The 25766-nt window shown below is 44.0% G+C and overlaps 1 long non-coding RNA gene across 1 annotated transcript in view; it reads left to right on the forward strand.

Annotated features, from left to right (window-relative positions):
* LOC145713236 (uncharacterized) overlaps positions 1 to 25766 on the forward strand; it is a 180147-nt gene that overhangs the window by 54846 nt on the left and 99535 nt on the right. Inside the window, exon 2 of the long non-coding RNA XR_014136283.1 lies at positions 12156 to 12259. This is a non-coding gene — a long non-coding RNA (uncharacterized LOC145713236). The remainder of the gene's footprint in view (positions 1 to 12155; positions 12260 to 25766) is intronic.

Genomic DNA, 25766 nt, shown 5'->3' on the forward strand with positions numbered 1-25766 from the left:
CTTCTGTGACCTTTTCCTTTTCTGTATTTGCTCAACATTTGTTTCTTCCCTTTATTTACAACTTTGTTGCTTCATTGCTTTTAAAAATGGAAGCCAGTGATTTTCTTCCTTGTGAGGCAGAGGGAGATGTGAAAGGAAAAAGCCCCAGGACTTGGAGCCTGGTAACTAAGATCCTTCTTCCCCACCACTGCTTTCCTTGAAGATATGGATATGAGCGGTGGTAAAAGTAAGAGAGATCACTTTCAGATGACTTCTCCATTGATCTTGGGCAAGTCATCAGTTACCTTTGGCTCCGTCTTCCATATTTAAAAAATGAGGGTAGAAATCAATCTTCTTTGCCCACATTAAATAAATGGATAGGAAGGTGTTGTGTGGAGTATAAGTTGCAAATCACACATTGGTTACTTCTGCTACTAGGAGCAGTATTATAAGGAGAGAACTTCTTCTATTATAAGAAGAAGTTTTTTCTTCAAATGAATAAGACAAAGGCGTGGTGAAAACACGGTGTAAAGTTTATACAGCAAAAAGTGTGCTTCCTTCTCACCATAAGTTCTTTCTCAGAATAGTAGCTACTTTTAACCAGTTTCATGTGTTTTCTTCCAAAAATATTCCCTGCACGTATAAGCGTCTGCATATATGTGTGCATGTATATGTTTATATATGTAAATTTGTACATACTTATTTTTAAACAAATGATACCGTACTTCTCCGTCTTTCTGTTAACTGTTTTGTGATTATTCCATATCAGCATGTTAGATCTTCCTCATTCTCTGTCACAGCTACACATTATTTGATTGCACATCATCATATACTAATTACAATTTATTTAACCTTACTTCCAATGATGGACATTTAATTTATTTCCAGTGACAGGGTATTTCAAGTTATGCTGCAATGGCCATCCTGAACATTGGTGTATCTGTACAAGTAGAACTGTTTCACAATGTATCAGAAGCAGAGTATCTGGGTCCAAGCGTACGAACACTCTCCATTTTAGTAGAAATCACCAAATTGCCCTCTGGAGAAATGTCAACAGTTTGCAATTGCACCAACCCAGTTTTCCCGTATACCTCTACCAGTACTGTGAATCAGTCTGTGCTAATATGAATTTATAATGCTATCTCATTGTTAGTTTAATTTTGTGCTGCTGTAATTTTGAGTGAGCTTGAACATCTATCTCTCCATAGGCTTAAACACCATATATCTGTGCACAGCTTGAGTATGCTCTTTTTCCATTTGAAAAAGCACATATTAAGACGGCTGGCCCAGATTGGCCTGGCTCAGCAGGGCCACTCTCCCCGGGGCGTATCTGGGGCTGTCTCAGCTCCTCTAGCTCCTGTGTCTCTGTTTGCTGCGTCTGGATGGTGCTCGGGCAGTCACAGAGGCCCTGGGCTGTGAATCTGCACCAGTGCATCCATCCATTTGCCCCCGATAAGCGAAAGCTGACTGCACAGTTCTGTATTTATTTATGGCTTTTCTTCCAGCCACAAGAAGTATTTCATTCCTCTTCACACGATTCCTGAAAGCTGGTGTGAAGCAAGTGTCTTCTCAATTTTACAGTACAGCAAATGGAGATGTGAAGACATGTAATTGGCTGTCCGAGCACCTAATGGGACAACTGCCAAGTCTATAAGATGTTTGGCTGTGCCGCTGGGTGGAGCACTGTACTAGGTGTGTAGAGATAGGAACTTTCTGCTTCCAGTTTTAGTGTGGATTTCTTGAGAGACTGGGCAGAACCCATTCCATCTGTCAGGTCATCAGACCACAGCGAAGTCCTGACGCCTGTGGAAAGAGGGGGAAGGAAGGAGGATTGGGTAGGAAGAGCCTCAGCTAATAGAGTAAATCTGAGAACGCCTCAGCTGTGCAGATGGTGAAATCCAGAGTGGAGATTGCCCACTGGAGGATTGTCTCAGTCAGAAATTGTTGGGCCCTGACACCCCTGTGTGTGCAGTCATTGGCTAGGAGCTGCACCGGCAGACATTGACTGGCCTCGGCTTGAATCCTAGGCCGAGGATTAGGCTTAGGGTGCCTCCTAAGACTCTGCATTTGGAGGCTTTCATCTACCTGCACTCCTCATGGCAGACTCTCCCTTGCACGAGCTCTGGGCATTAGACCTCCATGGCTGCGAGGGCCGGTTTGTTTGGGTGGTTTCGGTCAGAACTGGGGGTGTTATTCTGGGCCCCTCCAAAAGCTTTGCAGGTCTGGAGACATAATTATTCCAGGATTAAGCAATAATTATACTCAACTCCTTCCTATATTTCTTTATTTCTCCTAAAATTGCTGGAGGTAATCTGTTCTTTCTTACTGTGGAATGTTTAAAAATATATTTCCTCAATTGTATATAGAATCTGCATAGTTTGGGACTAATCTGGACACAAGGGAGGGGCCAAGTACCAAAACAATGAGAAAATCCCATATTCTTAGGTGTTTATGGGAAGAGGGACACAATATGTTCAGATATCATAAGAGGAAAGAGGCACATGGAATTTTCAGTGGCAACCCTTCTTATTTGAGTTTTCTCAGGACCCTGAAGGTCCATATAGCAGTGGACCTTTGGTACCCCATATCTCATGCCTGCTTCTGATTTTAGCCATTGCTCTGGAGGACAGTTCTCTGGAAGCTCAGATTCACCTGGCAGCATCATACCTGAAGCATACAGGTACAGAGTTCCTTTTTGTGTTCTGCCCTCACGTTCTTTCTGAGCTGTTGGAGTCTACTTGGGTCCTGGAAATGTCAGGGGGCTGATGTGTCTGAGGTCAGTCTCAACCAACAGGGGATGAGAGTCTGTGGATGAATTCCCCAGGCCCTTGTCTTTCAGGTGGACAGTTCTGAGAGGCACTCTGTACTCATTTCTGGAGCTCCCAGGAAATGGAACCCCTTTGGCCAATAACTGGAGCCCCAGTTATGCACCCTTATTTGGTCTTTTCCTCCTTGCCTATCTTACTTTCCTTGGTTCTTTCCTTCCTTCAGTCACCTGGGATTGCCTCCAAAAGAAACTACCTACACCTACTCTGTCTCAGGCTCTGCTTTCAGGGGAACCCAAACAGGATTCACCGGCCACACAACCCTGAAAAGTGGGTCCTAATAACTTAGGCAGCTATTGGAATCTTTCTGTGATCTTGTGAGTGAAGAGGTAGGGAACTTCTTTCTGCTGATGCCCTCTTTATATCTGTTAAATGGTATGGTGGGTTATGGTACCTTGTTTGGAGTGGCCTGAAATCTTAGGGTGGTTAGTGCAAAGAAACAAAGGAGATTTGGGCAAGAACCTATGATTCCCAGGTGACCACCACATATGAGGCAGCCTAGATACTCTTGACTCCCTGCCGCTAAACTCATATTCTCTTCACTTGGCTTTTCTTTAGTAAGTCCCAGCCTGGGACCATTTCCTCCTCAATAGATTCCTGAACTATGGAACTACTGTAGGCTTCAAGGTTGTATTGTTCTGAGTAGTTGCTGGGTATCCTCAGATCTCTTGATTCTTTGCTATATGCTTACACTTGTGGTCAATCTACATTTTGGCTTTTATTTAGGTCTCCCTGGTTCTGTCTTTGGCAAGTTCAAATATAATCCAATCATTAAGGCTTACTTAAAATGATTTTTTAAATATTTTAAAAATTATTTGGGGGGGGAGAGAGACAGAGACAGAGAGAGAGAGAGAGAGAGAGAGAGAGAGAGAGAGAGAGAGAAACAATGAGCAGGGGAGGGGCAGAGAGAGAGGGAGACACAGAATCCAAAGCAGGCTCCAGGCTCGGAGCTGTCAGCACAGAGCCTGACGCGGGGCTCAAACCCACAAACTGCGAGATCATGACTCGAGCCAAAGTTGGATGCTCAAATTACTGAGCATCCAATTATGGCCAGGTGCCGGTAAGTTTTTTTTAATTTAAAAAATTGTGGTAAAATATGCTTAACATAAAATTTACTATCTTAACTATTTTTCAGTGTACAGTTTAGTGGCATGAAGTACATTCACATTGTTGTGCTACCATGACCACTATTCATCCACAGAACTCTTTTCATCTTGTAAAACTGAAGGTCGATACTCATTGCACAACATCTACCCATTTCCTCCTTCCCCCACACCTTGGCAGGCACCATTCTACTTCCTGTTTCTATGAATCTGACTACTCTGGGTACCACACATAAGTGGAATCCAACAGTGTTCATCTTTTTGAGGCTGGCTTATTTCACTTGGCATCATGTTCTGAAAGTTCATTGATGTTGTAGCATGTATCAGAATTTCTTTTCTTTTTATGGATGAATCATGTTCTGTTGTAAGTATATACAACATTTTGTTTTATCCATTCATCCATCGATGAACACCTGGGTTGCATCCATCTTTTGGCTGTTGTGAATAAAGCTGTTATGAACATGGATGAATAAGGCTCATTTTGATACCCCTTCCTTAAGAAGTCTCCCCTTATGCTTTTCTGTCCTTGCTAGATGGTGAGCAGTGATGTGGCAGTGTCTCATGCATCCTTATAACCCATTGACAGAGAACCTAGGAAATACTGGGCACTTAAATCTATGGTTGTTGAATTCCTTGATTCCCATGCATTATATCCCCCAAAGATTCTGAACCTCCATAGCAGCTTGCTATGCAGCAGCTCCAGCTTGCTGCCTGGTTCTCACCTTCCTCCAGCGTCTGCAGCCATCTTGATATCTGTTAAATCAATGAGTGCTCCTGGACTCAGTATCTCTTGCTGCCCTCTGCAATCAACTTCTACCTAACCTCCTGGCCCTGACCTGGAAATTATGGCTTAGACTTAGAGTTAGGCTCTCTTGTTGAATCATCTTCCTCTATTGACAATAAGGAACAGGATTGTGAGGGGGTTAAATGAAGTGGTGTGTATAAAGCACCTAGCAGAGGACTTGGCTCATGCAAGTGCCCAGTAAATAGTGATCATTATTGTTAAGCATAGCATTCTTTATTATATACAATATATGTTATATGCATATACATATATATGTATATACAGAATAATCTTTTTACTTATATTCTTCAAAAAAATCACTTAAGTCTTTCAATTATGATAACTGAAAGTTATTTGTATAGGTGCATCTGGGTGACTCGGTTGAGTGTCCGACTTTGGCTCAGGTCACAATCTCATGGTTTGTGAGTTCGAGCCCCACATAGGGCTCCCTGCTGTCAGTGCAGAGCCAGCTTTGGATCCTCTGTATGTGCTTCCACCCCCTGCCAATCTCTGTCCCTCCCTGGCTCATGCACACATGCACTCTCTCTCAAAAATAAATAAAAAACAAAAAATAACACACACACACACACACACACACAAAAGTTACATATATAAAAGAATTACTGAAATAGGACCAAAAAATCAAGAGTAATGTTTGGAGGCAGGGAGATTGTAATATCAGAATCCTAGGTTAAGGATAGTTGTGGTACCTAAGCCTCAGATTGAGCCCTGACCCTGTAGTTGCACCAGAGAGAGCATGAGAGACCTGAATTTGTTGCCACATCAGGTCCAATTCCTTTCCCTGAGGAGGTGGGAACCACACTCTCTTCTATAACTCTCCTTGAGTTCTCTTCTGACTGGCTATACATATGGTAACAGAAAAACTGGACCACTACACTACAGGTTTGGACCAATATTTTGTACATGGACCAAAAAACAAAAACAAAAACAAAACAAAACAGAGAAGAAAAAAGAAATAAACACCTCAATTATCTCTTACTTTCATATTTCAGGGAACAGAAGAAAGAAGATAGCCCCCTCTGTCTGAGTAATGAGTGCTAGCGGGGGACCTGATCACTTCTTCCAGTGTTTGCTGAAGAGAATGGAGTAGGGCAAGGGGGAAAGGATCACAAAGGACGTGTTTGCGTCTCTATTTCATACTTGTTGGAAAGGACCTCTCCTTTCTTATTGGATAGAATAAGGGAAATAGCCCCCTTTTGGATCAGAGTATAACTGTTTTCTTTGCAATGCTCACAGCATTTAGAGGAGTTCCTTGGGCAAAAGAGTTATGAGAATGGTAAAAAGAATGTATGCATGAGCAGGTAATGCTGTCCAGGGTCCTAGGGCCTCAGAGCTGATGCAGGCTTTGCAGTCTAATTGGCTGGATTACTCTCCTTGATCACTTATATCAGTATTTAGTTCAGGCATTTATCTTCCCAATGTGTTTTCCTATGAAGTGTTGCTAAAGTTTGAAGTTTTATCTGGTGTGAGCACATTGAGCAGTTTGTATCACTGAGGATGTCAGAATACGTCTACTCTCCCTACTCAATAAATATCACTTAAAGCATGCCTCAGGGCCCTTTCACTGCTACAGACTGAATTGTGTCCCCCAGAATTCATATATTAAAGCCCTAACCCCCAGCATGACTGTGTTTGGAGATAGAGCCAAAGCGAGGTAATTAAGGTTAAATGAGGTTGTAAGGACAGGGCCCTGATCTGATAGTAGTGTCCTTGTAGGAATAGACCCCAGAGTGCTGCCCTCACCCTCTCCCTCTTCCTTTCCCACCCCCTCTTCCTCTCTATCTTCCTCTCCCTCTCTCTGTCTGTCTCTCTCTCTCTACCATGTTAGGACACAGTGAGAAGATGGCTGTCTGCAAGCAGGAAGAGAGCTCTCACCAGAAACCAGGTCAGCTGGCACTTTGATCTTGGACTTCCCAGCCTCTAGAACTGAGAGAAATAAATTTCTGTTGTACAAGATGTCCAGTCTATGGCATTTTGTTACGGTAGCCTGAGCACAGTAATATGCACACTTGTGTACTCAACCCAGGGACCAGGAGAATCACACCATCACTGCTACCACCTCCAAGATCACCTGTGCAATCCTACATGTCTTATATGTTCTGCCTCTGTCATGATCATCCTCGCCCAGCTTCATCTAGTCAGAGCCGTAGCCCACCCCTGTGATGTGAGGTCCTCTGCCAGAGAAGGAGGAGCTCACTCCCAGTGAAGGGAGCCTGTTGGCCTATCCTGCACGGGCATCTCTAGGTCTGCTCACAGGGGAGAAGGGGCCCTTGATTCTGCTCACACAGCCTCCTCCGTGTATTGTGGCTTCTGGGACATCAGTTTAAAATATACTACTAGTTTCTCATATTTCTTTTTTTTTTTTTAATTTATTTTTTAGCGAGAGCGCCTGAGAGCAGAGGAGAGGGGCAAAAGGGGAGGGACAAGGGGAGGGAGACAGAGAATCTTAAGCAGGCTCCACACTCAGTGTGGAGCCCAGTGCAGGGCTCGATCCTATGACCCTGGGATCATGACCTCAGCTGAAAACGAGAGTTGGAGGCTCAACCAACTGAGCCACCCAGGTGCCCAAGTTTCTCAAACTTCTATACAGGAGTTCCTAAGGACAGGGGACGAAATAAGTACCTCTGGGCATTCCAGAGTTGTAGGTAAAGTGTCTTTTGTAAACCTGGAATTCTTGGGGAGCCTGTTTTATCTTAAAAACATTCTTGGCGTTTTGCCTTATACCTCATAATATTTTTCTGTTAATTTTAATGTGCCGTGTTACCTCAATCAAGTGTGAATATGTGTGTGTGCAGTGTAGAATTTGTATTCATGGGATTCACATACCCTGGCATATCTTAAGAGCCCTGGGGTCATATGCATGACTCAGTCTGAGAAATATGATTTTGTGTAATTGTTAGAAGGGACATTACTTTCTTATTAGTTTGGTAGAATAAGGCAACATCAGCCTTATATATATCATAGACATTGTGCTATTTAATATTGTGGCCACCTGTAGGGGCAGAATGGACTTGCACCCAAAATTTGGTTTGGATGTTGGTTGATGACAATACACACACCAAGAGGGATAAAAGGATTTATTATTTGTGTAACGAAGAATTCTGGAGTGAGCTGGGCAGGTGTCTCAAGCTGATCTGAAAATGGCTTGTGAGAGCAAGGAGAGGAGACTAATTTGGGGTTTTTATTGTGGTTGTTGGGTGGGGCCTCGCTGAGGGGTACCAAAGGAGGGAGTGCCTGGGTTTGCTATCAGCTTGCCTAGAGGTGAGGCAGCAGGGAAAGAGGGAGGGTGAGCTTATGTCAGCAGTCAAACATCAAGAACAGAGCCTGACTATTAGAGTTTGATGTCGGTTATCTTACTGAATCATTATCACACACCATGAGGGGGGTTCCATGGTGATTCATATTTTACAGATGAGGAATTGTAAAGGTTCTGTACAGGTTCAGAAGTGTTAAGTGACTTGCACAAGGTCACAAAGCTAGTATACAGTGCTGAATTTAGGCCCAGGTCACTCAGATATAGGTCTGTGCTCTTAGCTACTACCTACCCATCAATCATAATACCTGACATAACTTGCTTCTCATTTCAGGCTTTTTGGGATATGTAGATCTATGTTCTTCCCTCATCCAACAGTGAGCTCCAGAAGAGGAGGGACCAAGTCTGTTACACCTCTGTGACTCTCTTGGCCCCACTGTGTTCTATAGTGGTAGCTCAGTAGCACATGTTAAATTGAATTATAACATTATCCCTGAGGAAAAAGAGAAACATCCAGCTAAAATAAATTATTAAGAGTATCAATGGCCACCTTTAAAATTTTTTAATTTTAAGTTTTAATTTTTTTATTTTAGAGGTGGGGGTGGCAAGCAGAGAGAGAGAGAGAGAGAGAGAGAGAGAGGGACTGAGAATCCCAAGCAGGCTCCACACTCAGTGTGGAGCTCCACCTGGGGCTTAATCCCATGATCCTGGGATCATTACCTCAGCTGAAATCAAGAGGTGGACACTCAACCAACTGAACCACCCAGGAAGCCCTCAGTGGCCACTTTTTTAACGAGCACTAACCATGTGCCACGGTTCACACAGTACCTCCAATGACCTTGCACAATTAGTGGATTGCTGCTAACCTAGATGGAGAATAAAACTTAAGAAAGATAAATGTGGAAATCTGCATTTTGGCTTACACATCAGTTGCATAAATAAAACTTGGGATGGGGGCGCCTGGGTGGCTCAGTCGGTTAAGCGTCCGACTTCGGCTCAGGTCATGATCTCACGGTCCGTGAGTTCAAGCCCCGAGTCAGGCTCTGTGCTGACTGCTCAGAGCCTGGAGCCTGTTTCAGATTCTTTGTCTCCCTCTCTTCTCTCTCTGACCCTCCCCCGTTCATGCTTTGTCTCTCTCTGTCTCAAAAATAAATAAATGTTAAAAAAAAATTAAAAAAAAAAACAAAAACAAAAAAACCCAACTTGGGGTGGACCAGCTGAAGAGCAGTTTCTGTTACAAAGAACTCTAAAACACTATTGACTTGACTGCTTACTAGGTCAAACCAGCCGTGCAGTGTGGCTGGTTCCTTAGAAGTACATGCATTCTCCAGCTGAACTGATGGAAATTCAGTGTTTGGAGCAAGGGGGTAATAGTCCATTGAATTCTGTACTGGATCTTCAGAATACTATATGTGATTATGGACTGTAAGTTTGAAGAGGGATATTCATAGCCTGAAATTTATGCAGAGAAGGCCCCAGAGAGGAGAAACCCTGGGATCTTTGCTACCCAGGGCCTGGCTAGAGAGGCCGGGCTGCATTTGGCCCAAATGAGAGGAGACTCAGTGGGATGGGAATGACTGGGTAACATTTGGAAGCTTTTAGCTAAGCTCCACCAGGGATGGGCTCTGTCCACTTTACACATGTATCCCTAGCACTCATGAGATACCTTGTACAAAAGTACAGATTCGATGTTAAATGAATGAAGGGTTGAGTCACCTAATGGGTATTCTGGCTGATTCATTTGGTTACAAGGAACAGAGAGATGCTTACATTGCACTTAAGCGTTGTTCAAGGCAAGAAGGCTTTACTGGAAAGACACAGGACAGCACTGTCTAGTGGCATTCTCTGTGACGACGGGAATGTTCTTCATCTGTGCTGTCCAGTATGGGAGCCGTTAGCCACACATGACTACTGAGCACTTGAAATGTGTCAGTGAAACTGACTTTTCCATTTTAATCAATTTAAATTTACATTTAAGTAGCTAATGGCTACTGCATGGACAGGGCAGATACAGATTTCAAGGGTAGGATCTGAAGGGTGGTTCTGGATTATGGGTGTCTCTAGGTGATGGCTTCTCTCAGACGTACATGCTCTGCCCTACCTTTCTCCATCTCCATTTCTCTCTGCTTGTGCTTTGTTCCCTTCTCTCTCCTGAGAGTTTTGCTTCCTCGTAACCTGAATTTGCCCTTGGCCATCCTCGCTACTCCTGTTCACACCATTAGTATCCACACAGGAAGCAACTGGCAACTTCCTTCGTGTGTCTTAGTCCCAGCTCCTGAAAGAGACGGAAAGAATCTGACTGGTCCAAGCTCATCTTTATAGAGCATCTTCATCAGCTACCTTTGGGTGAGGTGCCTGGTTGAATCAGTTATATCTAGGGATAAGGGGCGAGTCCTGCAATATGAACACAGCCCTCTAAGTAGTAGGACTGTGGGTGAGCAGATTCCCTTAGAATGGTTTGGGTGGAGTGTGTAGGCAGAGCAAACAGTGATCGGCCCTTGCTAGTAGAGACAGAGCTTTTGTGGGTCTCCAGAGGGTGGTGGAGTTTATAAGAAGGTAGATTGCAACTTACTCTCTGCAGAAGCACTTTCCTGTCTGGCAGCTTCAAGGATATTGAGTGTCCTGGCTACTCTCTCAGTGCTCAGATTATGCTCCTCGTCTTCCTGTATGTGTGCCTCTCATGTGCCCAGCTGAGCCCTGGATTTTGGGGTCACGCTTGGCTTCCACCATTAGCCAGGTAGTGATCATGGTCAAGCAGCTTAACTTCTCTGTGCCTCAGTTTTGTTTTGTTTTGTTTTTAATCTGCAAATAGAAATTGTATTACCTGCTGCATAGGGTCCTGGAGGCTTAAGTGATATAAATGATATTATATCATTTTGCTGAATGTTCAAAAGCTTTTAGAACAGCACTGCCACATAATAAACATGTATTACCTTTTAAGAGGATGGGAACTCTAGTTGTTGTTCTGGATTTTATACGGAGTTTTCTCCTACAGCTGCTTGGTTTTGTTGACACAGGGTTCACATATCTCACAAGATAACATCTTTCTCTATGATATGTTATTTCCTGTTATTTTTGAGGTTGTGATCCCGTCTTTCATTACTTCCATCCTTGTTTTCTCCCTTCCTTCCTTCCTTCCTTCCTTCCTTCCCCCCTCCCTCCCTCCCTCCCTCTCTTCCTCCCTCCTTCCCTCCCTCCCTCCCTCCCTCTCTTCCTCCCTCCTTCCCTCCCTCCCTCCCTTACTTTCCTTCCCTCCTTCCCTCCTCCCCTTCCTTCCTTCCTTCCCTCCTTCCCTCCTCCCCTTCCTTCCTTCCTTCCTCCCTCCTTCCCTCCCTTCCTTCTCTCCCTTCCTTCTCTCCTTTCTTCCTCCCTCCCTCCCTTCTTTCCTCTTTTTGTAACAGTTTTCTTGGCATATAAATCACATGCTATACAATTAACTCAAAGTGTACAATTCATACTGTTTTGATTACTTTAGCTTTGTAGTATATCTTGAGATATGGAACTGTGATACCTCTAGCTTTGTATTTCCTTTTTCAAATTTTTTAAATTAAAAAAAAAATATTTATTTAAATTCAGGTTAGGTAACATACAGTGTAGTATTGGTTTCAGGAGTAGAACCCAGTGATTTATCACTTACATATAACACCCAGTGCTCATTTCTTTCTCAAGGTGAAGGGGAGAGGGAGATACAGGCTTCCAGTTATGGAATGAATAAGTCACAGGAATAGAAGGCACAGCATAAGGAATATAGTCAGTAATAGTGTTGTATGGTGACAGATGGTAGCTGCACTGGTGAGCATAGCATGTTTACACTTGTTGAATCACTATGTTGTACACCTGAAACTAATGTAACATGTGGCCATTACACTAAAAAAAAAAGGGTACAATCCAATGGATTTAAGTATATTGACAGGGTTTTGCATTACATCACCATAATTTTGGAACAATTCTGTCTAAAAAGAAGCCTCATACCCATTAGAAATCTGCTCTTCATATTATGGACTGAATGTTTATTTTTCCCTCCATAGTCATACATTGAAGCCCTAATTACCAGTGTGATGGTTTTTGGAGGTGAGGCCTTTGGGAGGTTATTAGGTTTAGATAAGGTCATGAGGGTGGAACCACCATGATGGGATTAGTGTCCTTATAAGAGAAAGATAGTAGAGCTTGCTCTCTCTCTGTGTTTGCAGACACCAAGGAAGGTCATGTGAAGACATAACCAGGAAGAGGGTCCTCACTAAGAACCAGACCATGCTGGCTGGCACCTGATCTTGGACCTCCAGCCGCTAGAACTGTGAGAAATCAATGTCTGTTGTTTAAGCTACCCAGTATATGGTATTTTTGTTATAGTCACCCAAACCAACTGACTCCCCACCTGCCAATCCTCCACCCCTAGTACCTGGCATCTGTTAATCTACTTTCTGACTCTATGGATTTGCCTATTTTGGACAATTTCATGTAAATGTGGTCATCATGTGTGGACTTTGTGACTGGTTTCGTAGCATGATGTTTTTAAGTGTCATCCATGTTGTGGCATGGATCAGTACTTCATTCGTCTTAATTGCTGAATATTCTGTCTGTGGATTTATCACCAGCTGTTTATCCATTCATCAGTTGATGGGCATTTGGGTTGTTTCCACCTTTTTGCTATTGTGAGTAGTGCTGCTGTGAATGTCTGTGTACAAGTATTTGTTTGAACATCTGTTTTCAACTCCTTTGGGAAGATACCTGGGAGAGGAATTGCTGGGTCATATTGTAACTTTATGTTTAATATTTTGAGGAGCTGCCAGACTGTTTTCCACAGTGGCTGCCCCATTTTACATCCCCACCAGCAGTGCCCCCGTTGTTTCTTTGATTTATCATTACCTCTACCTGCCATCTGACTTGTGAACGGGGACCTCATAGTCTATTACTGATATATGTTATTTAAAAAGCGAAGTAAAGTGAAACCTAGTTTTCTTTGAAAAATTCCCGGCACATATTGAGATAATTGCATTTTATCAAAGAAACAAAACAAAATAAAACAAAACTAAAGAAAGATTTGGTGGAGAGGCAGCAAACATTAGCGATTACTCTTAGGCTCACCTAGACTATAAACTCCTTGCTGTCAACACCTAAGCTTTGTTTCTCTATGTTTCCTTCATGGGATTTAGCAAGGGGTTGGGATAAATGTGCATTTATCATTCTTCCATTTGTTCATTTAATACTTCACCTAGGGTTATTGTGTATGCCTATATAGTGGTGTGCAATGAAAAAAAGAGAAAAGTCATTTAAATGCTGTAGTTGGCCCACCATTTACTCAATGAAGGTGGACCCACAGGCAGTAGATGCACTCAAGCCTGAAACAGTGAATGCAGGTTTGAAAGCTGTGGAAATTATTTATGAATAATTTTAAGGGCTTGTCACCCTTTGACAAAAGAGGGTAGATACATGATTCAGGTAGCCAGCTAAGTGGGTGCTGATGACTTTGCTGACAATGAAATGGAGGAATTAGTTGAGGGCCAAGAGAATCTTGAGCAAGGCGGTGTGAGAGAACTGATATGCTTGTTCTCAGAAGACAGTGGTGGGGGGTTTAAGGATTTTAAAGAGCAAGTCTGACTTTTTGTCATTTTGTCCTTATCCTGCTAATAGCCCCGTGCTCCCTTCAAGGAGATTTTGGAACCTGGCAGAAAGTCATAGAAGATAAAATCCCTACTTTGGGGGGCCTTAGGGTCTAGTGTGGAAGGCAACAAGGTCACCTAGCAATTGCAAAGCCACATGAAGAAGGAAAAGATAGGGGTATGCACAGGGTTGGGAGTAATGCAGGGTAGGGAGCAACTGAAGGGGAGGTCAGGTGTCTGAATTACCTAGGGCTGTCGTAACCGATTTCCACAAACTGGGGGGCTTCAAGCAACATAATTCATTTTCTCATAGTTCTAGAGTCCAGAAGTCTGAAATCAAGGTGCTGGCGGGGATTATGCTCCCTCTGAAGGCTCTAGAGGAGGGTCTTTATTGTCTCTTCTGGTTTCTGGTGGCCGTCGGCATTCCTTGACTTGTGGTATTTTGTATCATTCCAACCTCTGCCTCTGCCTTCACCTGGACCCTTCTCCTCCTCCCCGTGTCTGTCCTCTGTCTGTCTCTAAGGACACTTGCCATTGGATTTAGGGCCCATTCACATAATCCATCCATCTGTGAGACCTTTTTTCCAAATAAGGCCTCATTCACAGGTTCTGGGGATTAGGATGTGAACATACCCTTTGGGGTCCCATCATTCAACTTACTACATCAGGGAAGGCTCCCTGTATGCAGTAAAACAGTTGAGCTAAATCTTGATGGAATTAGATGGGTGAAAGGGCAGAGAAAGTTTCAGAAAGAGGGGAAGAGGGAGTGAGCATGTACAAAGGTTCTGTTGGAAGAGATTCTATGGTCATTCACAGGTACTGTGATACACTTGGAGTGTAGTTGGTGTATGTGTGGGCACACTGTGGAGTGAGGAGAAGGGAGTAAAATTTTGGGCAACAGAAGCAGGCAAGGTCCAGGTCTTAGCGGGTGTGGGATGACACGATAAGGAGAGAATACAGAAACTACTAAAGAACTTTAAACAGGGAGGTGATATGAGCTGATTGGAATTTTAGAAAGACCACCCTGGGCTCTGTGGAGAGTGGGATGCAGTGAGGCTGGTGGCAGAGAAACTAGTTAGTAAAACTTCTGCTTAGTAAATGCACTTTGTCTTGAATCTGCCCTTGCCTTACTTTTATTTTCCTGCATTAACTCATGATTTTTGCTGGGCTGTTGGATGCAATTTAACATGCTAAGCCAATCTATTTACTTGTAATGCTCATCGCTAATAGGAAACAAGATGCTGGCCTCACAAGGGAAGCTGGCTCGGCTCAGTTAGCAAAGTCCTTTGCATTGATGATGAAAGATGGTAAATAGATTGAGCAGGTTGATGGTGTCAGTTCCAATTTGTTGAGCCACTGAATCATGTTGTCAACAATTAGCATCTACAAAATATGAACACACATACATCACCCTTTCGGTAAAAGAATGAGGAACTCTGGCTCTTGCTCTGAATTTGCCACAAAATTCTCCCTTATCATTGCTTTGTAGTTGCTGCTGAACTAAAGTCTGAGTGACTTAAGGATATTTACTGAGCTCCTTCTGGGTATCAAGCACTGTATGAGATGTCCAGAATGTAGCAGGGAGGGAAGTCAACAGCCTGGGCTCTAGGGAGCTCATGGTCTAGAGAGGAACAGACAAGCAGACAATGTTGAGGCACTGGGGGTTGGTAAATTCTGTGCTGGTGGAAAGTGGGGGTGCTATATATCACCTAAACATCCCACAGTAGGGGCAAAAAAAAAAAAAAAAAGAGGTGTGCAAAGGCCCTCTCCATCTCAGCTCCATGCTACAGTGCTCAACGGAGCTGGTTATCTCATTCAGTGGTGAGAATGCACCAGTTCTTAGTGGCAGCCCTGGGCTCAGAGCTCCTTTTCTGGTGATTCCTTAGGTGTTCTCTCAGTGCTCTACCTCCACATCCTCTCCTACGGTCCACTCCCCAGCCCGAGAGGTCTCTTGCAGAGTGGCAGTGCATTTCTCAAGGTCCATTCATTCATTCATTTGTTCTTTCATCAAAAACATGCTGGCTACTAACTGCTTGTGATGCTCTGTGCCAGGTAGTGGGGATACTACACATCCAAATTCTATAGGAGTCCGGCCTTGAAGATGCTGACATTCCTATCAGCCACTCAAAGCAAGGATAGTCTGTGGAGGGGTAGTGATAAGGCAGGGTGGGTGACATTTCACTGGCAAAAGGCATTGCTGTCCCTTGGAAGGGGCTTTTGCTGGTTTGGCGGTGTTGGGAAAAGCAGGCCAGGAGGAGAAAACACCAGAGATGCACTTTGAAGGGTTTGAGTAGGTGGAGGTGGGTGGTGCTCACCTGATCTGATTCTTGGTTTGCCCCAACCCATGCTAGCATGAGATCTTGGGCAAAGGCCCTCGCTCACCTGCCTGAGCCCCAGTTTCTTCCTTGGTGAGCTGGGATATGAAATGCTCCACCTCCCTACTGATGCTATGGAGACTCAGTGGAGACAGGGCCCAGCATAGAGTAAGCACTCAATTAATACCAGCTGCTGTTGCTATGAACTAGTCTTTGTGAGAGAAGGGCCTTTCTTGACACTGTTTGCTTTTGAAAGGGCACCTAGGACCATATATTAATGAGATTGGAATGGAGGGTTTGGTTGACTATTACTCTTAAGTTGTAAAGTTGCCCTGTAGCAAGAAGGGGGGAAAGGTGAGCCAATTCCATGTCTAGAGCCCTGTTAAAGGTACTTTATTTTTTCCTGGCTCTCGGGCTAGGTTTTCTGCCTGTTATTATGAAAACATGGCCTGGAATATCTGTAGCCAAGAGGTCTGGAGCCCATGGGAACTGTCAAAACTGGGATTGGAACATAAATATGAAATGACAGGCAGCTTCATGTGCTGTTATTAAAGTTCACAGCTAGAATTTTTGAAAGCAAATTATCATGTAAAAATATTCTTGTTATGTTAAACTGGAAATGAAAATAACTTATTTATTTGCTTAGATCAAATCGTTGGAAGCAAAGTTAGGCTGTATTTTTTTTTTTCCTGCCAAATGCTTTGATGAGTTCCTTTAACCAATGGTTTAAATATGAATATTAGTTAAGTTGCATCAACCACAGTGGGGTTATCAGCCTCCTAAGGATTGTATCTTTTCAGATGGTTCAGTGAATAGAGATTTAGAATAGGAGTCAGGGGCTTTAATGTTTTTGGCATTCAACCAGGAGAAAACTTAGCTCATCGGTAGTACGGGTAAGCTGTAGATGATTGAGAAATGGGCTTATTTATGGGAATTTAGGCTTGCCCATTATGTACATAGGAGCATGTGTGGGTGTTACCAGGGTCCAGGACTCACCTTGATGGCCACCAGATGTCACTGTTGAGTCACAGAAGCACAGCCAGAGGGGCTGAGCATCCTTCCAGGGGAAGACTTTTAGGAAAACTTTATCTGGCCAAACAGCTCATTCTTTTTATTTATTTATTTTTAAAAAATATCTGTCAAGATCAGGAGTCCAGGGCAAACTTAACTGAATTCAGGAGAGTACTTAAAATTATGGAAGAAAATTAGGGCAGCGGGAAAATAAACACAATATTTGCTCTTCTGTATTCTGGAGATTGTCCTTGTCAATCACTTTTGCATGCCTGGTCTCCCCCCATTCCCAGCCCAGAACTAGGCAATAAATGCACTGAACTGGTTAGACTTGCAAAGTCACAGAATGTCAGAGCATGAAGGGCTCTTAAGGGTCATCTAGCAAATGTCTCAATTCAAGTAGAGGGACACCAAGAGAGGAATGAATCACCCAAGGTCACAGTTAACTCTAAATTGAGAATCTCTCAAAAGGCAAACGAAGGTATAGGACATTGTTTTTCAAAAGTGTGGTCTCTGGGCCAGTAGTATTACTAAGAGGTGGGGACTTGTCAAAAAAGCAGATTCTTGGGTGCCTGGGTGGCTTGTTTGGTTAGACACCTGGCTTCCCCTCAGGTCACGATCTCACGGTTCATGAGTTCGAGCCCTGCATCAGGTTCTGTGCCAACAGCTTGGAGCCTGGAGCCTGCTTCACATTCTGTGTTTCCCTCACTCTCGGCCTCTCCCTCGCTTGTCCTCTGTCTCTCAAAAATAAATAAACGCTAAAAAAATTAAAAAAAAGAAAAGCAGATTCTTGATTCTACCCCTGATCTATTGAGTCAGAAAGCTTAGGTTCGGGTTCAAGCAATGTTTTTTGTTTTTGTTTTCTTGTTTGTTTTTTTTTCTTTTTTGACAAGTCCTCCGTAGGATCCTGATTCGACTGAAGCATAAGATCTACTGTCAACAGGAATGGGGGGACTCTAGTTCCCACTTTCTTGTGCTACAACCATCTCCTTGGGTGCTGAACTGTGAGAGCAGTCAATTATCAGCTTCTAGTTGGAACTTGACCTCATCTACATAATCCCTGAGAGTTAAATGTATTATCATGAAAAAATTAATCTGAATAACAACGATCAGTGTAGGATTTTGAAATTCTCTACCCCTAAGCAAATTTTTGCCCAAACATTCAAATCTTGGGGGTGTATATATGATTTGTTTTACAAAGCTCTTAGTATTTTCATTGGTGTCTCACTTTTCTTTCTCAATTCTAGGAGAGAGAGGTTAGTGTTATGGAGCATTTATGTGCCAGGCGCTTCCACATCTTCTTGGAGTTTTCATGAGAAACCCTGGAGAGGACAGTTTGACCAATGCCATATTTTTTTATGGGCAAGAAATGTCCAAGGTCACACTAGTGAGGAAGTGTGTACACAGGAAAGATTTCAATGGCTCTGCTTCAAGTTAATGGAGCTTTATTTCCCTCCCAGGCTCTCTTTGCATTTTAAATGGGTCTTCAAGCCCCAGAAGGGAGCCAAGCACGAATTCCAGATAACACTACCTGGATCTGAGGACAGAGATTTCTAGGGGGTAGGAGACATAAAAGAAGAGAGCCCCTGTGATGTCCTACATGGTGCTCTTCCGGAAGACAACCCACTTTCTGTGCTTGAAAAATGGTTAGATCCTGGTTGGGTCTCCCACGGAGAGGAATATTCTGTAGCTTCCGCCGTTGCTTCATGGTGTCATTTTCCAGATATGTTCAGGGCTGTTCCCTCTTCTTTGCCATGTGTTCTTCTGGGTTTAACCTCAGGCTAGGTTAATCAAAGATACCCTCTGCCGGACAAGGTTAGACTGGCTTCTTTGCAATTTCTCCTGTTCTCCTATTTTCCCTTGTTTGTATACAGGGGAAGAATGCTTGCTTTATCTATTTTTGCTACTGTAGTTCTTAGGAAAAGCCAGATCCAAGCAATGATTTGGTGTGCAGTAAGCAACTACTACTTAACCCTTGTCTTGCCTTTTCAAGGTCTACTTTCTAGTTTCTTACAATAGGGAGCTGCAGAGGGGTTGCGATGAAGTCATGGAGGTAAAGGTAAAGGCACGCTAATCCCTTCTAGCCTCTACTGCCATTAGCGTTTCCTCCCTAGCAGACACATCTCGTAGAGTTTGAGAACATTTATGTTGTTTTATGCTTCATCTCATTTTTAGGCTTTCGTCCTTCTTTCTATGCTATTTCTTTGTGATATAAGACTTAATTCTGCTTTTTCATTTTTGAGCAAGAATTTCATTTCCCTTTATGTTTAGGCACCCACTCAGCCTAACTTATCAGTGTGGTTTATTCTGCTGGGAAAACTCAGTGCTCCTGAGAACATTGTTCTCTTTGCCTTTTTCTCATTAGTTATTCTTTAAGTGTGGGCTTTGGAGTCACGCATTCCTGTTTTGAATCTCTGCTTTGCTTCTTACTGGTTTGTGCGAACTTAGGTGAGGAGCTTCAGACCCATCTGAGTCTTACCAGAATTGAGCCGGCTCAGGAATACAGGTTCAGACCACTGGGCCATCAGGTCCTGGTAATGCTTCAGAGTTGCTGCCAGGAGTTGTGTGGGCAAGACAGGAAGGACAGGCTCACATTGTTCCCAGGATGCTGGCTCTGCGGGGCCCAGGCCGTTTTCTCTGGGGTGCATCGGAAGTGATTGTAACCAAGCGCAGGCATACTGCCGCCCCCAGGGTGAGGCTGTTCGTGGCCCAGCCATTTCCTTCCTCTCTAGTTCTTCAGCACGGATCCTGTTAAGTCCCTTCCCACTCCTCCCACCTCTCTCCATCTATTTCTTTCCTCAGAAGTTCTTGGACTTGGGACCCCAATGGACAGGGAAAGTAGCTGGTTAGACTCTATACAGCTCATGTGTTGTGCTGTGCTCCGTAAAAATGCTTGATCTTTTGGTTGCCTTCAAGTTGGGTCCTGACAGAATCAACCTGAAAACACGTAAAGAATATACATTTATTGCGGGGCGCCTGGGTGGCTCAGTCGGTTAAGCGTCCGACTTCGGCTCAGGTCATGATCTCACAGTTCGTGAGTTCGAGCCCTGCGTTGGGCTCTGTGCTAACAGCTCAGAGCCTGGAGCCTGCTTCACATTCTTTGTCTCCGTTCTCTCTCTGCCCCTTCCCTGCTCATGCTGTGTCTCTCTCTGTCTCAAAAATAAATAAACATTTAAAAAAAATTAAAAAAAAAAAAGAATATACATTTATTCCAAGATCCTTTCAGTTGGAAAGCCCTGCAAGTTGAAAACACCATGTTGGGTCTTGCTGTTTTTTTTTATCAGCCTCTGCATTTGAGTGGAGGCAGTCACCTTAGTGCATTTGTCCTACTGTTCCTTGTCCTTAGTGGCAGGTGCTTAACAAACACCAAATGAATGGCCGGTTAATGTAAAGACCTGGATTCTGGCCTTGGCTTATGTGGTTTTGGTCTAGTCACTCAGTTTTCTGGGTCCATTTTGTAGATGGTTGACAATTATCCCTGAGTTTTAGATCAAACTCTCCAGGAGGAGCCTCTGACATGCAGATTCCAGTGACTTATTAAGGAAGTGCCCCTGCCTAGGATGGGGGTGGGGAGCAGTAGAGGAAGGGGAGGAAGCAGAGCAAAGGTGTGATCATAGGCAAAGTCTTGCAGCTCCAGGCTGATCCTACAAGGAAACTCTGAGGTGTGGGTTTATTCTAGTCCTGTCTGAGACAGAGGGGCTGGACCTTCATATTCCTGCACCTCAGTGACTGGCTGAGGACTGGGGTAGGAAGGGGGAATGTAAATTAGCAGACACTTCTAGCTCTCTACTCACCTGGGCAAAGCCATCTCCAATGGCTTGAGGGAAGTTCTCCAAAACAGCTGTGAAGTCTTTGTGTAAGAGAGAAAGAGAAGAAGGGTGGGGTGCTGACATTATGGCTATATCATATCTACCTCATCTGCATTTCTGACACATTGGTATCAGATGAGAAAATATGTGGGAATGCTTGGAAACCGTAATGTTCCATTCCAAAGTAAATGGTGGTTTTTATATTCAATAAATTGTTTAAAAAAAAAAAAAGAGTCTCATGCATCCAGAAGACCCAGAAAAAGGATGTTCATGTTAATCGCACATTCTGGTTCATAAAGCGTCGCCCTTAGATAAAATTTCACGTCCTTTGAGAACTGGTAATCCAATGCCAGTTTTCAAAGAATTGTAATTTAAATTAACACTACAACTACAGGCAAGACAATTTAATCTCTGTTTGATGCTTCAGAAGGCATTTCCCAATCTTGTAAGGCCTCAGGGTCGTGATTATCATTGCACAGTAGACAGACACAACTGCAGTTAACAGACTGGGTAGGGGAGCGGGGAAATGGCATCTCCTCTCTGTTTTATTATGGGAGAGGTGCTGGCTGTCACTGTATTTACAAATGGATAAATGTTGGAGTGCTGACAAGTTTTTGGGCCCAAAGCTTTGATTTTCCTTTAATTATTTGGCTGAGATGGGCCAAGACGGCGACTCTTACCTGACTTAATTAGATAATCTCAACTATAAAGGCACAGACTCTGTGATGTGGGGAAATGGGATTTTGCTTAGCAGTTTCTCACCATGTCTCTAACAGAAGCCTCAGGGTAGCTGTGCTCTAACACACACATTGCTTCCTATATCACACAATGGTTATATCTGAGTTGCCATTTTCATTGTTATTTTACATCATATAGGGAAACAATATATTTCCCTAGGCCTAGGGTGGCTAAGGTGGGGTTTTCCTTAATGGACTCTTCTCTGAACTTGTCCATTGCCAAATTTGAGTGTAGCTGTTCAAAATACCCTTCCTTTGCACTACCAGCCTTTTTGAAACCGCATTATTGATGCATTTTTGAGATCCTGCCACATCTCCTGTATTAAGATAGGCATATATGGGGATGTAAGAAAAATGTAAGACCCCTGCATTTGGGGAAAATATGAAGAGGAAAAGAGAAGAAGTCTTACCTAGAACCACTTAGAAATGGGAGTCAGAGAAGGAGCAAGAAAAGGGAAAACCCAATATTGAGCCCATTAATGTGTCATGAAGATGAGGGATACTTCTGCAGAATATTCCAAGATTTCTTGAACTTTTGTAATTGCCCTGTGTTTGTTGTTTTCATTATTTTCTTTTCCTTTCCTTGTCATGAGTGGCTGGCAGTAAAACCAATGCATTAACTGAATTGTTCATGAGACATTTTTCATACACTTTCTGTGAACCAGGTACTGTGCTGGGCTCTGAGGCTGTGGTGATAACCCAGACCTGACCTTGTCTTCAATTCCCTGAGGAAGTTAGGGTTGGGGGTGGGAGTGGATACATCAATACTCAAGGACAGTAAGCCTAGACCATCAGGGGGAAAAACCAAGGGCTCTGCAAACGTAGAGGAGGGGGTCAAATAGAAGACGGTGAGAGGTGACTGTCTTAACACAACACGTCTAGTGGGTGCAGACCCCAGCCCTGGAAAAGGAGGGAATAGCAGGGCCAGCTGACTTCTAGAGGCACCTGGTAATGTCCCATGGGCAGAAACATAGTTCTGGCTGTTGCCTGGGAGAGAACCAGTACATTTGCTTGTAGAAAGTTCTGGTGAAATCATGTGACTTAAAGAGGTGGTGCAATTCTAGGGAGAGACAGAATATACAAATGGACAGTGGTAATGGCCAGACCACATACACAAATAGAATCCTACTACAACCTCTGTAGCAGTTGGTCCCAAACAGCTAGTACTTGATTAATGACTCCAGCTTCCCTAATTTTGCCCCTGTTTTCAATTGAAGACCACACAAAGTCAAATCTGCTCTCCTACCCAATTGCATAGGATGCCCCTGCTTCATTTACACACCCAATAGCATTCCCAGGCCATCAGCCTCCAATCAGAGCATGGCCAAAGTCTTCCCATTTTTCACTATAAAGGTTTTCTGCTCCCCTGCCTTTGAGTCTCTGCCAAATGCAAGTGATGGTGGCTGACTCCCCGGCTATAGGAAGCGCTGCTTGGTTCTGGTCTGAGTGCTCTTTGTTTATTTGTACAGTTTTTGATAAAGGGCATATCAAAGCCCATACTCAAGTGCTGACACCCAGTAACCACTCAGTAAATGTTCTCTCCTGATGGGGCACCCCCACCTTCCCAGAGATACGCCTAAAAAGCTCCCTCTGCTCTTCCAAGTTGTCAACCACCCTGGATGGAGGTGGAACGGACCTTTATTCCACCTGAGGGGCCCAGAAAGGGCAGCCCTGAGGGCCCCAGAAAGTTTGATGGGACAGCAGGTGAACAGCATTGGCAGGGATAGGACCACGCTCCAGTTCCATGCACGACAGCTCAGACACCTTCGAGAGCTGCACAGAGAAGACCAAGGAGGGGAAAGGGATGCCATTCAAAGGTGGCAATCTGGTTCCACGTCTACAGTGTTTTCGCCTCCTCCAAGTGTGCTTTGTGGTAATAAAGTTTCCAATAAGCTATGTACAAATCACCGACTTCTGTAAATCGGGTCCTACTTCCCCCATGATTTACACTTTCATTTAAGTGCTGATTTATCATCATTTCTTCCCCTGGCAACCATCCTTACGACTTGCCTCTTAGTTCTAGCCTCCCTGGCAGATAATTAATGAGCTCTTAATACGGCTTATGGGCACCAGAGGGAACGCACTATTTAAAGACGCCTTTCAGGGATTTTTTTTTTTTTTTCAGTAAAGTGAAGAATCCCTTTGTCAAGCAAAAAAACCCCACATTACATACATTTGGCAAATGTTACCCTTTTGAACTTGTGGACTGTTCAAAGGCAGTTCAAGAAGTTTGCTTGAATTGGGACATGTCAGTCTAGAGGTTTAGCTCCCCACCCATCCTTACAAGTATTCAGGGTGGGAAAGAGCATCTTATTAAACCTTTCTACTAACAAATTGATATTGTTTTCTTCCCTTGTTAAAAAATATTTATTGAACACTTACTGTGTGCTAGGCCCCATGCCAGGCACTGGAGGTATAATGGTGAGGAAGATACACGTGGCATTTCTGTTTGTGCTGCTGCCCACAGCCTGTTGAGGGAGACTGATAGTGAGCAAATAATTATTTCACTGCACTTTTGAGAGGTGCTACCAAGAGGCCATAGTGGGAGGCTGATGAAGCCTGAACTGGTTTGGGGAGGGAGGGAGGTGGCCGGGGAGTTGATAGTTAAACTGAGCTTCAAGGGTGCATTAGAATGAACCAGGGGCAGGGCGTTGCAGGTGAGAACAAAATGTGCAAATGTTCTGAAGAGAGAAAGATCCCAGAGAGTGGGAGACGATAAGCCTGTACAATAAATGTGGGCACCATAGTGACAGTTCTTGTGGACTAAGAGTTTTGAATTGGATCCTTACAGCAATGGAGAAATTATTAACAGTTCCAGGCAGGGAAGTGACACACTCAGAAGTACCTTTCAGAAAATTTTGTCTCCATTGCGGGGAATGGATTGGAGGAGATAAGGAAGGAATCAGGAGGACCTGTCAGGAGCCCAAAGCCTCTGTCCAGGATATAAGAGGTGGTGCTCAGTGGTTGTTTTCATCAAGCACAACCTGTAGGAGAACTCGTAGTGAGGGTTGGGGGTTTAACCCAGTCATAGAAGGGAGGAGAGATGCAGTCTAAGAACAATCAGCAGACTGCCTCGTCTCATTCCAGCCCCCAGCTCCACCCCGGGGTGGTCCCGGCTTCCCTAAGGCAGGCACAGATGCACGCATCACCGACAGCCTGCCTACATGTCTACCATGCAGGCTTTAGAGAGCAGGCTTTCCTCAAGGGCTCTGACTTAGAACTGAGACCATCAGGATGATGGTCTCTGTATGTGGGTTTGATAAGGAGTATCTTCCTGATACAATCCCCAATCTTCAGGGGAGTATTTAAATATTTAAATGTTTATCTTCATGGCCCCTCTTATCAGACAGCAGCTGGAAGTTCTCAAATGTCAGTGGGCAAAGGAGTCCTTTGCGGGGGGGGGGGGGGGTGGTGCGGGGAGAAGCTTCCTCAAAAGGCAGGTTCTTGGACCTTACTTCCAGGGATTCTGTTTCTTGTCTGTGGCTTGGGAATATGCATTTATTTTTTTTATTTAAAAATTAGAAAAATATGTTATTTATTTTTGACAGAGAGAGAGAGAGAACAAGGAAGGGGCAGGGAGAGAGGGAGATACGGATTCCAAAGCGGGCTCCAGGCTCTGAGCTGTCAACATGGAGCCCGATGTGGGGCTTGACCTCACAAACTGTGAGATCATGACCTGAGCTGAAGTTAGATGCTTAACCGACTGAGCCACCCAGGTGCCCTGGGAATCTACATTTCTTAATAGGCTCTACACATCCCCTCCCCATCATTTCTAACTCAGATGGTCTTTAAATCACTTTGAAATTCTGGTGACTACTGTCCAGTGGCTTAGGCCTCCAGGACACCATCTTGCCTGAGCTCAGCAAAACATGGTCTCTCTTTCCAGGTAGTCACTGACATTTCAGACGTTCAGGAGACTGGTTGGGATTATTGAATTGGGGGATGGCTTGGGAGCCAAGACTGAATCCTTCTGCTCCCCCAAATTGCCTGAATATGAGATTCATCCAAACGGTTTATCAACCTGCCCATTATTCTCCAGAGGTTCTGATTCAGTGTGTGGCCAGACCACCAGGAAGCTCATGACTTCAGCAGGTGCCTCAGGCAATCCTTATGATTGGCAGGTTGGAGATCTTAGTTCTAAAGGCTCATGGATAGCTCTGGCTCTCAGGGCCCACGGACAGTCTCAGATACTCTCTGGGGGCCTCCAGGATCCCCGAGGGTCCTCAGTTTCCTTGGTTCTGAGAATTTTGCTGGACCCTTGGTGGGGTCTGATACATCTTCTGGCTTTGCAGCCAAGCCCAGGGAAGAACCAATGGGGGGCAGCCATTT

Source organism: Panthera onca, chromosome E2 (assembly GCF_046562875.1).
Source record: "Panthera onca isolate mPanOnc1 chromosome E2, mPanOnc1 haplotype 2, whole genome shotgun sequence".
Lineage (NCBI taxonomy): Eukaryota > Metazoa > Chordata > Mammalia > Carnivora > Felidae > Panthera > Panthera onca.